This window comes from Halyomorpha halys, unplaced genomic scaffold (assembly GCF_000696795.3).
Source record: "Halyomorpha halys isolate HHAL.00 unplaced genomic scaffold, Hhal_1.1 Scaffold66.1, whole genome shotgun sequence".
Classification (NCBI taxonomy): Eukaryota; Metazoa; Arthropoda; class Insecta; order Hemiptera; family Pentatomidae; genus Halyomorpha; species Halyomorpha halys.
In genome coordinates this window covers 886,848-899,636 of record NW_027112997.1, presented here as the reverse complement: position 1 = coordinate 899,636, position 12,789 = coordinate 886,848, and the positions used below count along the sequence as shown (strand labels likewise).

General features: G+C 26.5%; 1 protein-coding gene across 5 annotated transcripts in view; it reads right to left on the bottom strand.

The window, feature by feature from the left end:
* Positions 1-12,789, bottom strand: part of Sox102F (transcription factor Sox102F) — a 774,977-nt gene that overhangs the window by 81,402 nt on the left and 680,786 nt on the right. The window lies entirely within an intron of this gene.

Genomic DNA, 12,789 nt, shown 5'->3' with positions numbered 1-12,789 from the left:
AGATATTACAATCTGCCACACAGTTGTGGGCAATAGGTAATAGTGATGAATGATCTCATACATACTAAAATAAAAAAAAAATAAAATAAATAAAAAAAAAACTCTTTTAAAATATATACAAACAAAAGAATAAACAAAATGAACATAATCAATCTGTATCAAGAATAAATAAATAAAATAACATAATGATAAAATAATATAATCTCTAGTCACATTTACACTCTAATATACAATATTTACACAATCGACTTGAGGATCCCTGAGCCCACTCTATATCTTAAAAATTATCAACAACACTAGAAAATCTAAAAGAACATTACTTAAAAGAGAGTAAATTTGAGCCCTAATCTAGATTTCTCAAAATAAATTAACAAACTACTAATCTTTCATTAGATTTTTAAGAAATGCTGCTTATTAAAAAGCCAAATATCGAAAACATATTGGACGTAAATAGCTCTATTATGGCCAACAGTTTAGCAAATTTACTCTACTTATAATGATGTTGGATTTTCTAGATCCTGGATTTATGAGATTTTCTATTGTCGGTAGTTTTAAAGATATAGAGCTCCGAATGAAAAATTAATCATTTTTAACGTTTTTAAAAAGCCTCCACTTTTTATTCCCCCTACGTATACTTTGCAGACTCATCAATTTTGACTAGTAATTATACGCAGTTTTCATTAAAGTAATCAAAAATTGGAGTGAGGTAACTGTCTTTTTTTCTTCCCGGCTCTTGTTCTATATAGTTTGTCACTTCCGGGAACAATACTTGATAAAAGAAAGTATAATACAAGCATGTTAACCCATAAACAGAAAAATAAGTTCATAATTCAACCTGTTCCACACTAAGTAAAATAAGATTTCTGCAATCGGGGTACCTGGAGTAAGACACGAATAGGTGCCGATATAAACAGTTTTTTTTTTTTTTTTTTTTTTTTTTTTCTTACCCTCCTAAAATTTAAATTTGTGTTATAAACAGTAATGTGAACGAGCAAAATCGAATTTTCTTTTTTGATGGAAATATATAAAAAATTGGGGTGAAATAACATCTTTTTTTTCTCCTCTTTGGCTCTGGTACTATGAAAAAACCCTTGGGATTTTCACCTTCTTTTTCTAGGGGTGTATTTTTTCCTATTGGTATCTATTTCTACAACCTTACAAGCCCATTCTCCGCGATTCTTATACTTAACAATCATTTTATCAAAATGAGTAATTATACAAAAGAATAGCAAAGGCGAGCTATTACTGATAAATCCAAGTACCTTTGTAATTTACAAAATGGGAAAAATAACAGACTAAATGTAAAAGGGCTACAGTGTTCCCCTTTGTATTATTTATTATTTTTATAAGAGATTATAAATTGAAAAGTTTACAATAAAGGCAACAAGGGCAGGAAAGGGTTGAATGTGGGCAATGCGGATGAAGGGAAATGAATATACGGTGCCTATTGTTGGCGAGTCTTGTTAACTAAAGAGCCCGACCTGCTTTACATTCTCTCTTTCTCTTAAAGATTTCATTCAACTCAAAAGGAACTTACTTTGGTGGAAAAATGTTACAAAGAGGAGCCTGTATTAAGTCCTTTCTATACTTGATTGTTTTCATTAGGGTGGAAAGGCTTAGCGAGCAAAGTAGTATTAAACTTTTTTATGTTCAGTAGAAAAATGTATTAATTTTTTTTTTCTTTATGGAATATAAAATAAAAAAATAAATTGTTAAATTATTAACTCGTAATTTTTGTGGTAAAACAAAATCTAGGCAGCTGATAATACCTAATATTTGTAATCAATATTTTTTTTTGTTGTTAAAATTGAGTTTTTTTATTCAAATTTCATATTGATGCTCTTTATGATTAATTTTTTTTTTAATAATTTGCCAAAAAAAAAATTAATTAGAAGTGATTCGCATGAGGTTCTCACTCGTTCCTGGGAAAATGCCACTCAATATTGGTGAATATAGAAACATATAAAAATTGACATTTTCACATGAATGATATTTTATTATGGCAATTAAATAAGAACTTTTGAAAGTTTCAGTAACGAATAAAAATGGATTGAAATTAAAAAAAATCGATAAAATTTTCAGAAACGTTAAAAAAAATTAAATAAGTAAAAATGTACTTTATTATTATTTTCTTTTACAAGAAGAAACATACCTTTTTTATTACTCCTTTGTCATAAAAATAATAAATAACAACATTTTAACATCAAATTGAATAAAAGTAGAGTTTTGAATTGTATTTTTTTAGGCAAGCAGTGAAGCAGGAAAAACTGAATTGAGTCAGAATTAAATATGAATATTTCTTTTAATGAATTAATAAATAAGTGAAGGTAAGAAAAAAATTTTGGCAGAATCTAAAAAAAAAATTATATTAAATAGTTAACAATGTTAGTAAATAATAAAATATATTGTAAATTGCTTGTAATTAATGTTTGAATTGTTTATTAAAATTCGATGTATAATTTTTTATAATGAGAGTAATAAGAAGTAATAAAATAGAGCAACAGTATTAAAAAAATAAATAAAGTACTTACAAAACCTTTTTTGAACTATTAAGTGTAAGCTTATAACTTATGATTAATAATTGTAAATAAATGAAAATGAGTTAGAACAGGAGTTGTGAATCTGCGACGCATTTTTTTTTTTTTTAAATAAATTTACTTCTTAAACTTCATAAATAAATTAGTTTATGACCAATTCTTGGAAATCCTCAGCTTCCTGAAAAGAATATGGCCCTTTTGATGAGTGATCTCACAGAGTGCAATTTAGCCATTTTTTTAAGTTTCAATTTTTTTTTTGCACCTAATTCGATAATGCTATTAATAAAAGGAAATCGTTTATTAATTTAAGATTATGGAAGGAAAATATAGCCATTGGCTCAGTTATAAAAGAACCATTGTCAGAGGAAACAGATGCTTGTAGTCCATTATGTTCTTAGGCTGTAACAACTGTTCTTTGTTTCACCAACAGGATACTGAGAGATAATCTCTAGGTCTGTTTTGTTTCAGTGGATGACGAGTTGTGGGAAGGGGCAACTGTCTTACGGCTCAGTAACAGAATATTAGTTCTACGGGTTAAGATAAGCCCGTATCAACGCTTTTCTGATTTATAAACAGTCCTGCAACATCCCCTCACTCTCGAAATACGGGGACTGTGTAGTCAGCACTGTGCTTCGACTCCTGATATATATATTTTTATTGATTGTATGGCTCTAGGAAGTATATAAAAAATTAAGTTTCTCACTCTGATAAAGCCTACTAACTTTCTTTATTTGAAATCTCAGAGCTGGGGAAAAGATACTTAAAAATAAATCTTTAACTAAATTATTATGATTGAATGAACCATAACTAAAAATTTTAATCATGGTTTTATTTATGACTAATTATCGCCCTATTATGATATCAATGTATATAGAAAAAAATAAATAAACGAAGTAAAAAAAAAAAATTATTTCATTAACAATAACCGATATAAGATATTTCACTATCTTCACCCACTGTCAAAACTTTTATTCGACTATGAAATATAATGACTAATCGTCTATTGCCGTGTTATAATAATAAAATATAAAACCTAGTTATATTTGCGCCATGTTAGCAATTCTTACTGCATAAATGTAGAGCATAATATTGTATTGGTTTTTTAATAAAAACTAGTACGGGCCAGAAGCCGCGAGCGAATCCATAAATTGTCTTGATTTGTATTAAATTTGATTTAACGCCCTAATTTTTTAGAGTTGTGGCTAATGACAGGAAAGCTTCTGTTTTACGTAAAATCAAAACCACGGTTAACAATAAACAAAAAATAAATAAAAAACCTTACGAAAATTATTCAGGTTTAAATGGGAATTTAATTCAAACAATTAACCTTCTTTAATATAGAGGATAGAATATGCAATTGTTTGAAAGATTAAAGTTTTCTTTTCTCAAAGTTCCAAAATTTTGTCGTATAAATTATTTTAAAATTTCGTTTTTTCTTTTTCAAATCAATATACAGCATTTCATAATAATCAGTAGGTTAAATTTTGGTCACACTGAAATACAACAGAACACCACTTATTCGCTGCATCTAAAACCCGAAATATTTTTTTCCTGTTTAAAAGCTTTCAAGTCGTTAAATCCAAACATTAATTAACAATATTTAAAAAACAAAAATAAATAGAAATAATCTAAAAAAATCATAAAAGACTAAGTGGGATTTTCATTAGAACGTTTTATTTCCCATAATATGGAGGATATAATATGAAATTATTCCAAAAATTAAAAAAAAAAAATGTCTACTAATTTCAAAATGTTTTTGTGAAAATTATTTTATAATTTCGTTTTTATGTTTTGTTTTTTAAACTATTTAACAGTATTACAAAAAAGAAATAAGTGGGTTAATTTTTAGAAAAAATGAGATAAATTTAACTCAACTTTTCTGGACCAATATATTCTATATTCTAAGATGAAAATAAGAAGACGTAATAATTCACTCGTAAACAGTTGAATATAAAATGCTGAACTTTGTATCACATGATTTGCCAGGTCTATTTATCAATTTCATTAACCTCTTTCTGGTTGTTGAAGTGAGTTGTACTGTCTACGATGCGCACCGGTATGATATTGTATACAATATCATATTTTATAACTGATGATGTGGATTGTGAAATTTAATGATTAGTTGCTAATTATTGTTAGAGAGACTCAAAAATATGTTTTTTTTTTTTTTTAATTTTTTATATTCATAAAATATTATAAAAGATCTTGGAAATAAAGAAAACAACGAATCTTTCAATATATGTAATAATTAAAATACTTATTCAATTTTAGTTTATTTTATAAATTACATTAATCACATTTCCTTAGCTGGGGACAGCATTCAACAGTTTCACTGTGACTACGAAAGTACATAGGTTGTTCATACACCCTAATAAATTATTATTTTATTTTTTTCAAATCTGCTTTAAACTATATTTAGACCAATCGACTAATTAGTAAACCAAGATATTAAGACACATTTCTAATACACGTGTTATATCGTGTACCACAAAACTGCTAATAATAAACAAATAAACATAAAATGTGTATAATTAAGTTTTTATCTTTCAGTTTTTTGAAAATATATGAGACCGATGGACTTTTGCATTATCCCCGAAAAATGATGATAAATGTTTTAAAGAGATACTTATCTATTACGGACACAAGTTACATAACTTATTTTTCATTCTGAAACATCAGATAATGCATTAATTGGACATTATTTAAGATTAGTATAGTATTATAGACGTAATCTCATTAATTTTTGAAGATCTATATAGTTCTAACATTCTGATTAAATATATTATTAAGGGACAAAAATATAAAAGATGATAATATAAATGAAGAAATAAATTTATGCATTAAAATGAATAATTAAAGATGAGATTTTTTTTTCTTTTAATTGAAATTTAATAATCAATATAAATTATTGGTGTACTGTCTTGTAAATGCGACTAGGCCGAAACGTAAATAGGAAAATTTAGTTATTTGGTTGTTTTTGGCGTTTAAGAAGCAAAACATCAATGTCTTAGCGCTCAAACCATTAATTATTACTGATAATTTTTGATTTATTGATTAATAGTTTAGTTTTAGCAATCGTAGTCGACTAAAAATTTAGAATAAAACTTATACTTGGATGCATTAATAGCTCTAAATAACTAAAACTTTTTTCTGTGTTTTTTTTTTTTTTTTTTGATCTGGTGTTTTTAAAAATGTTTAGTTATACATAGTCAATTATTTCATTAGGAATATATTTCTTCACGACCTTTATCTAGAAATTTTCATATTTTATTCTAGTCAAAGTTTTTATTATGTAAGATAAATTCTATTCGTGTGTTTTCTAGGTATTTGATGTAATTTAAGGAAAATATTGCACTTTTTTTTCAGTTTTTCTCAATCAAATAATTATCTAAATAAAGTTTTATCTAATTGAACTTTTAATTTAGTTACTAAAAATTTATTCTTATTTGTTTTTTTAATAAAATAAAACTTGAGTCGTGTTGAATGAGAGAAAACTGTTATTCATGATTAAATATTCTGGCAAAAATTAAATTTTTATTTTTTTTAGTCGGATAAATGTTCAACCAACTAACATGCACTTATGATCGGCCGAAACGGTAGACATGTAATTATGATGGTTGATGCAATTGGGAAAAATTTTGTTATTATTAATAAAACTACCGGTCTTTAACAAGATAAGGAAAATATATAAAAACATTATAAACGAATTAAAAAATATACTTTATTATTTTTTTTTTAAATAAAGAAGCCAAAATAATGGAATAATTAATAATTAAACAAAAAGTGCAGGCGATGTACAGAGGCGGCGAAGCGACTGCTCGTTAGGTGCAGTTAATGGTCTCTCGATGACGCGAATTGTAATCGAGGTACAAAGGGACAACTCAGGGTCATTTACCAGCCTATATCTCAGTTTTCATTTTGAAAGGAACAAGTGTATTGATTTTATCTTGTCGTTTTACGCCGACAAATGATCCTTTTTCTCTTTTTTTATTCCGTCTCTTTTATACGGCTGAATTTAATGTAGGTATGGGATCGGCATGTGGGGAAAAAGTTTTTTTTGGGGGGGAGAGGATATTGAGATAAATATATAAACTACATTCTGACTGAAGAGAGTACATTCTGAATGCAGTCAGTATTTATGAACAAAGATCGATTTTTATTTTGTAATAATTCAACTAGCTATTGGAAAATATTATAATCTAAGGCTATTAAAAAATTAATAAAAAGATTCGCTGGTAATAAGCGATGAAGTAATTTTTTTTTTTTTTTTTTTATTCAATACCAGATAGGCCTGGTTAATATAACAGTTAGATTGTTTTTTTGTTTAACAATTAATTATGGGGTGGGGTATAATCTACTATTTAAAACGCTATAAATATTTTTAAAAAATGAGTAATTACGATGAATTATAAAAAATAAATAGATCAAAATTCTTAAGATGTAAGAAAAAAAAAAAAAAAAAAAGGAAGAGTTAATAACAAAAACAATGGAATTTATAGGATCAAGTGAAAAAAACGTTAAATATAAACAAATATAAAATTTGTATATAAATACAAAAATAAAAAAATAAAATATTAACATTTTCTAATCGACGCTCAGGTTAATCTTCATATAAAACTTTAAAAAAAGAAGAATAGAAATAAAAGTCGATAAATAAAGGTATAACAAAAATATTACGTATAATATAATCTGTTACACTTATACATTCACATACTTATAAATAAGGGTAGGATCCAAGCTATACCAAATGACTTAGGAGGTAGGTATGCCTAGATCTTCATTGAAGTAGTTTGACTAGCAAAAAACTTGAATTTTTGAAAACAAAAATTACAATAATATTTTTAAATATTATGAAACAATCGATTTTTTTAATATAGATAATAAGAAAAAAAAGATCATTTATCGTTTAAATGAGTTTAAGTGTGTAAATAAATTACAAAAACCAAATGTCGCTATGGGCGTTGATGACCTCAGGGTTTTACGCCCTTAAGCCCCAGACAACAACAACAACAACCAAATGTCGCTTCCAGTAAAATATACAACAAAATTTTACTTAAGGAAAAATAAAGTCAGATTCGTATTTAGCATCTTCTGAAACTGTTAAATACGAATTTTCATAAAAATCAAAAATCATAAATTTTCGGAGGATATTTCATATTTTGCAGATGTTTTTCGCTCACGAAATAAATTCATAATATCTTAAAATGTTCAGTGAACTATAAATATTGGAAACTTGTATTTATGCACTTTCAAGCCATATCAATGTACAAGATTTTATGCCTTTGTATGGAAGAAAAAGGAGTTTTAAACAAGAGAAACATTATCCAAACGTTTTATTTTATATCTCCGGTTATTATTTGCTTACGAAGATCTGGATAATCGATTTGTTTTTTGATGGAGAATAACAGAAAAATATAATCAATAGTATTAATTGAATACGAATGTATAAAAAATCTAAAAAATCCGTAATCGCTACCTATATACAGTTGGCCAATTTTTTTTTCTGGAATAACTATTCAGATTCGTTTTATGCTTCTTCAAAAACACTTAAATATGAAATTTCTTCAAAAAACAAAAAAATATTTTAGCTGTCTCACTTCAAAACGTGAGCCAGCAAAACGTAGTGTGAAAGCGGATGGACAATTCTGACTGAATTTTTTTTTTGGAAAATTCGTATTTAAGGGTTTTTGAAGAAGCCAAAAACGTATAACTTTTTCAGAAAATAAAAAGGCCTACTATATAGGTAGCGATTTTAGATTTTTTAATTCAAATCGGTAATCCCATTGCGTATTACCCTTGTAAGCTTAAATGCTGAATTTTTAAGATAGCTTTCTATGAAGTATCAAATTTCGTTTATATGAAATGATTAAACTTCTCTTGTTATTAGAAATGAAAAAAAAAAACCTCTGAAATATAATCGTGTGTCAAAATCATAGTACTCAAATTGGTTGATAAAGCGTCCACATAAAAAATCCGTTTTTTTTTTTTCGTTTTGTTTTTTAGTAATAACAATTAACAGTAAATTTTATTCATCATGATATATTCAGGAAATTTTTAAAAACTATAAAATTCTGAACCATTCCTAGCAACCTTATTCAATAAATTAATTGGATTGTCTAAATATAAAAAATAATTACGAACATTTAGAAATTCTGAATGACATTAGTTTTATATTAAAAAAGATATGCAAATTGAATGAATGATAATCGAATATCGATCAGTAATAGAAGCCTGGTAGGTCTAAATGTTAATTGAGTATATCTAATGTGATTATTAATTATTTATTTATTCAGTTTGTAAATATTTTTTTATTCATAATCATTACTAAAACCTACTTATTTTGTATATATACATTTAATTTTTTCTTCAACATGGTGTGCACAAGAGTAGACCCCTTTTTTCCCCGGAGGGTTTTAATAACTGCAAACGTTAAGTTGGTGAATCTGAGCCATTGTGAATAAGTAGATGGATAAGAACTGGAAGTAGCAACAGAGTCAAAACCCATAACTAAGTTTAATTTTAAAATACATATAAACAAAAGGTGTTAATCGAATCTTAAGCATTTTGTATGTGGCAAGAATGACTATTATCACCCCTAATATCCATTTTCCGTAAGTGGCAACATATATTATAAAATTACTCAGTTTTTTTTTTAAATATTTAAAAGTAAGAGAACAGAAATTTGGTGCGGGTTTGAGAAAAAATTCAAATTCTCATTTTAATCAGTTAATTTTTGTTTTTATTGTTTAATTTGTGACGACTTAACTTATAAGAATCTACTTAGTGACATACTAAATTATATTTTTATAATACAAGCGTTAAGTAAAATGTTTTGTGATTATCTTATACCGTTATTATACCGCTTTACATCCTCATTCAAAATTTTTTCTACTACAACAATTTTTTAAAATTAATTTATCGATAGATATTACAATGCCACACAGTTGTGGGAAATAGGTAATAGTGATGAATAATCACATTCATACTAAAATAAAATAAAATAAGAATTAAAATAAATAAATGAAAAAAAAAACCTCTTAAAATATATAGAAACAGAAGGATAAAGAAAATGAACATAATCAAACTATGTATCTGAAAAAAATAAATAAATAAAATAAAATAAAAATAATATAATCTTACTATAGGAAAAAAAAAATGGAAAACTCGTTGTACAAGGTAATGTAGTAAAAAATTAAACGTATAATTCTAAGCTGTTGTCTTACTTTTTTGCAGATAAACCATTTTAAACTAGCAAATAAGAGATTATAGTTATATTTGAGGTAAATATTTTGGAGTTAAACATTTTTGTTTACTGACCTGCTGATTTTTAATAAACCATTCGTTTAATTTAACAATGTATATATATACTTTTTTTGTGGGTCTTGAGGATTAGTCAATAATACAACTTTATTTAGGCAACGTTTTGCAACTTTATTGTTTGCATAGTCATGCCAATTGTTTAAGACAGCGTTTTCTATTTTGTGATCCAACTAACTCCTGGTTTGTGCCAGTACTCAGTGTTATACCAACATTTTCGGGATTTTATACCATATATATTATTTCTGTTCAAAATATCTGAATTGGCAACATTTTCGTTTAAATGAGTTTTACGTTCGACAGAAGCATTCCAGAGGACCTTGAACTTGAACCGTTGGAAGCACTGAACGTGTTTCAAATTGCATGGCTATCGATTCAGTTTTACTCACTACGGATCGCTAGGGGATATTAAGATTTAAGTGATTTCTTCGACTAGAACAATACGCATATATGTCTTCCATGTCTCGCTCATACAAGTAGTCAGGAATCAGTGACGTACTAACGGGGAAGGGTCATTACTGCCTAATGATTTGAAAACCAGAAAAATCGCGAAGTTTGTTATAAATATAAAATCCCGAAAATTATGGTAAAATATTATTCGAAGAGATTATTAGTCTCGAAATTCCTATGATACGCTATTTAGAAGGATCAGGTTTTAAAAAAATGTTTAGAAAAAGAGCGAATGTATGGGAAACTACCTCTGGTGAAAATTGTCAGGAAATTAAAAATTTTTCCAACTTTACTCAATACGTTTTTAAAGCAACACTTCTGTCAGGCGTAAGTTAAAAATCAACTCTAATAATAGTAATACTATATAATGAAGAGCTTATGTACGTAGGTTTCGTAATGTTCCTGAAGCTTCATACCGGTTTTTACCTTCTTAATAACTACACAAACTGTTTAATAATTGTTGCTTGAAAAAGATTTTTAAATAAAATTTGAAGGAAAGGAAATTAAAAAAATAATTAAATTTTAAACTTATTTAAGCGAAAATTGAAAGTAACTTAACATAAAAAGTATACAATTTGTATATTTAACAATCAAACGCAGTTAAAAAGAAATCCCAAAAGGAATTCTTTCCTAACAATTTTGAAGGATTTTTTAGTAAATATGTAGCAAGATTATTTTAAGATATTCAACGGAAAGAAAAAGTAAATTGATTTTATTTTTTATTAATTTAATCAGATAAATAGATTGGGTAAAATGAAAATAAAAATGTTTGCACGATTTTTGAATTCTCCAAAAAAATAAATTGTGAATTACAAATTAATAGGGTTAGTTTCAACAGATGCTTTATACCAATTATTTATTTTATTTTATGAATTTTAGAAATAGTTTATTATAAAACAAAAATTGGTCGTGGTGGTTTCAAAAATTAAAATAGAAAAAATAAGGCTGAATTATTTAACCAATATTTTAAAAAATGGTATGCAGAAAATAGTATTTTTAAGATTATGCTAATAAATGAGTAATAAGCTGAAACATTACTAAGAAAAGTAGCTATTTAATTTTTTTTTTTAAATATATAAATATATAGAATGTGAGTGTAAAAAAGTAGTTCTGATTTCTTCTTAATATGTTTTGATTATTATTATATAGATACAGTGAAACATCTCTAAACGGATACCCCTATATAAGGAAAACCCCTCTCAACGGACAATATTTATTAAACTTCCGTCTAACAAGATACATATTTAATACATTTGTACCTCTCAAACTTAAATTAAGTCAAGTGAAAATGTTACATAATACAGTATTTTGCTGGACATATTAGAACATTGACGAAAAATTATATTAAATAAAAATTATGCATTATGTATTTTATATAAGTACGCATGTAGTTATTAAATAATTAAATTCATTCTTATATCAAATTAGAGAAAAAATTTCATTATTTAGAAATTATATTTCGCATGAAAACAAATGAAGAAAGCACCTTTGTTTGTTTATTTAATTGTTTTATCCTGAATTTTCCCTTCATTTTATCAGAAACATTATCCACTTATTTTCTCAGGGGGAATTAACAATACTAGCAATTTTTATTGGACGTGAAAAGTTTAAGTTGAATATATAATACATGACGTCGCTATGATTCATGATAAGTCAGAAAAAAAAATCATTATAGAATTTAAGAGAAAATAAGAAAAAAAAATCAAGTCATCGCTCTAGAGATATTCCGATTTAAGAAAAAAATGATGTTTATACTAGTGCCTTCATTTCTATGAATAATAAAAAATAAGTATAAAAATCGCATATATATTTTTTTATTTGACTCACAAGGAACCACATGTTCCTATATGATTCTTTTATTTAGTTTTTGTGTTCAATTTATATTAAACCATTTTTAGTGGAAACCTCCGTATAACGGACAAAGCACTCGGACACTTCCCCTCTGGTGTCTGTTGTACATATGTTTCACTGTACCTTTATAATAAAGCAAATGGAAAATTGTAATACTTGTTTAATTTGGAACTGTCGAAGATGGCAATGATATGGATGGGTGGCCCCTCTTTTACGGAAGCACTCGTGATTATCCCTCGTAGTATTTAGCGACCCTTCATCCTACAGTTGGCATCACACAACGACCGGTATAGGGGTGATTTTTTTTTTAAGGAAAAAATTTTTCCTTTGAGCAAAAAAGATCGTATATTATATTCATTTACAATATGATGATTTTTGGGATTTCATTTTCCATGACCATTAAAAACCACTGAAGATGCGTAAAAGCCCCGAAATATCTAAATAATTAAAAAAAATGTAGTTATTATCTTTTTTGTTTACATATATACAACAAAATTCCTACTAACTTTGGAATGAAAAATATAGATCCTTAACGTTTAGTGGATTTTTGAATTTTTATTTAAACTATTGTTTTAATGAAATTGCTCACAGTTTTTGATTACTACAAATACTTCACAAATATTCTAAAGTTCCA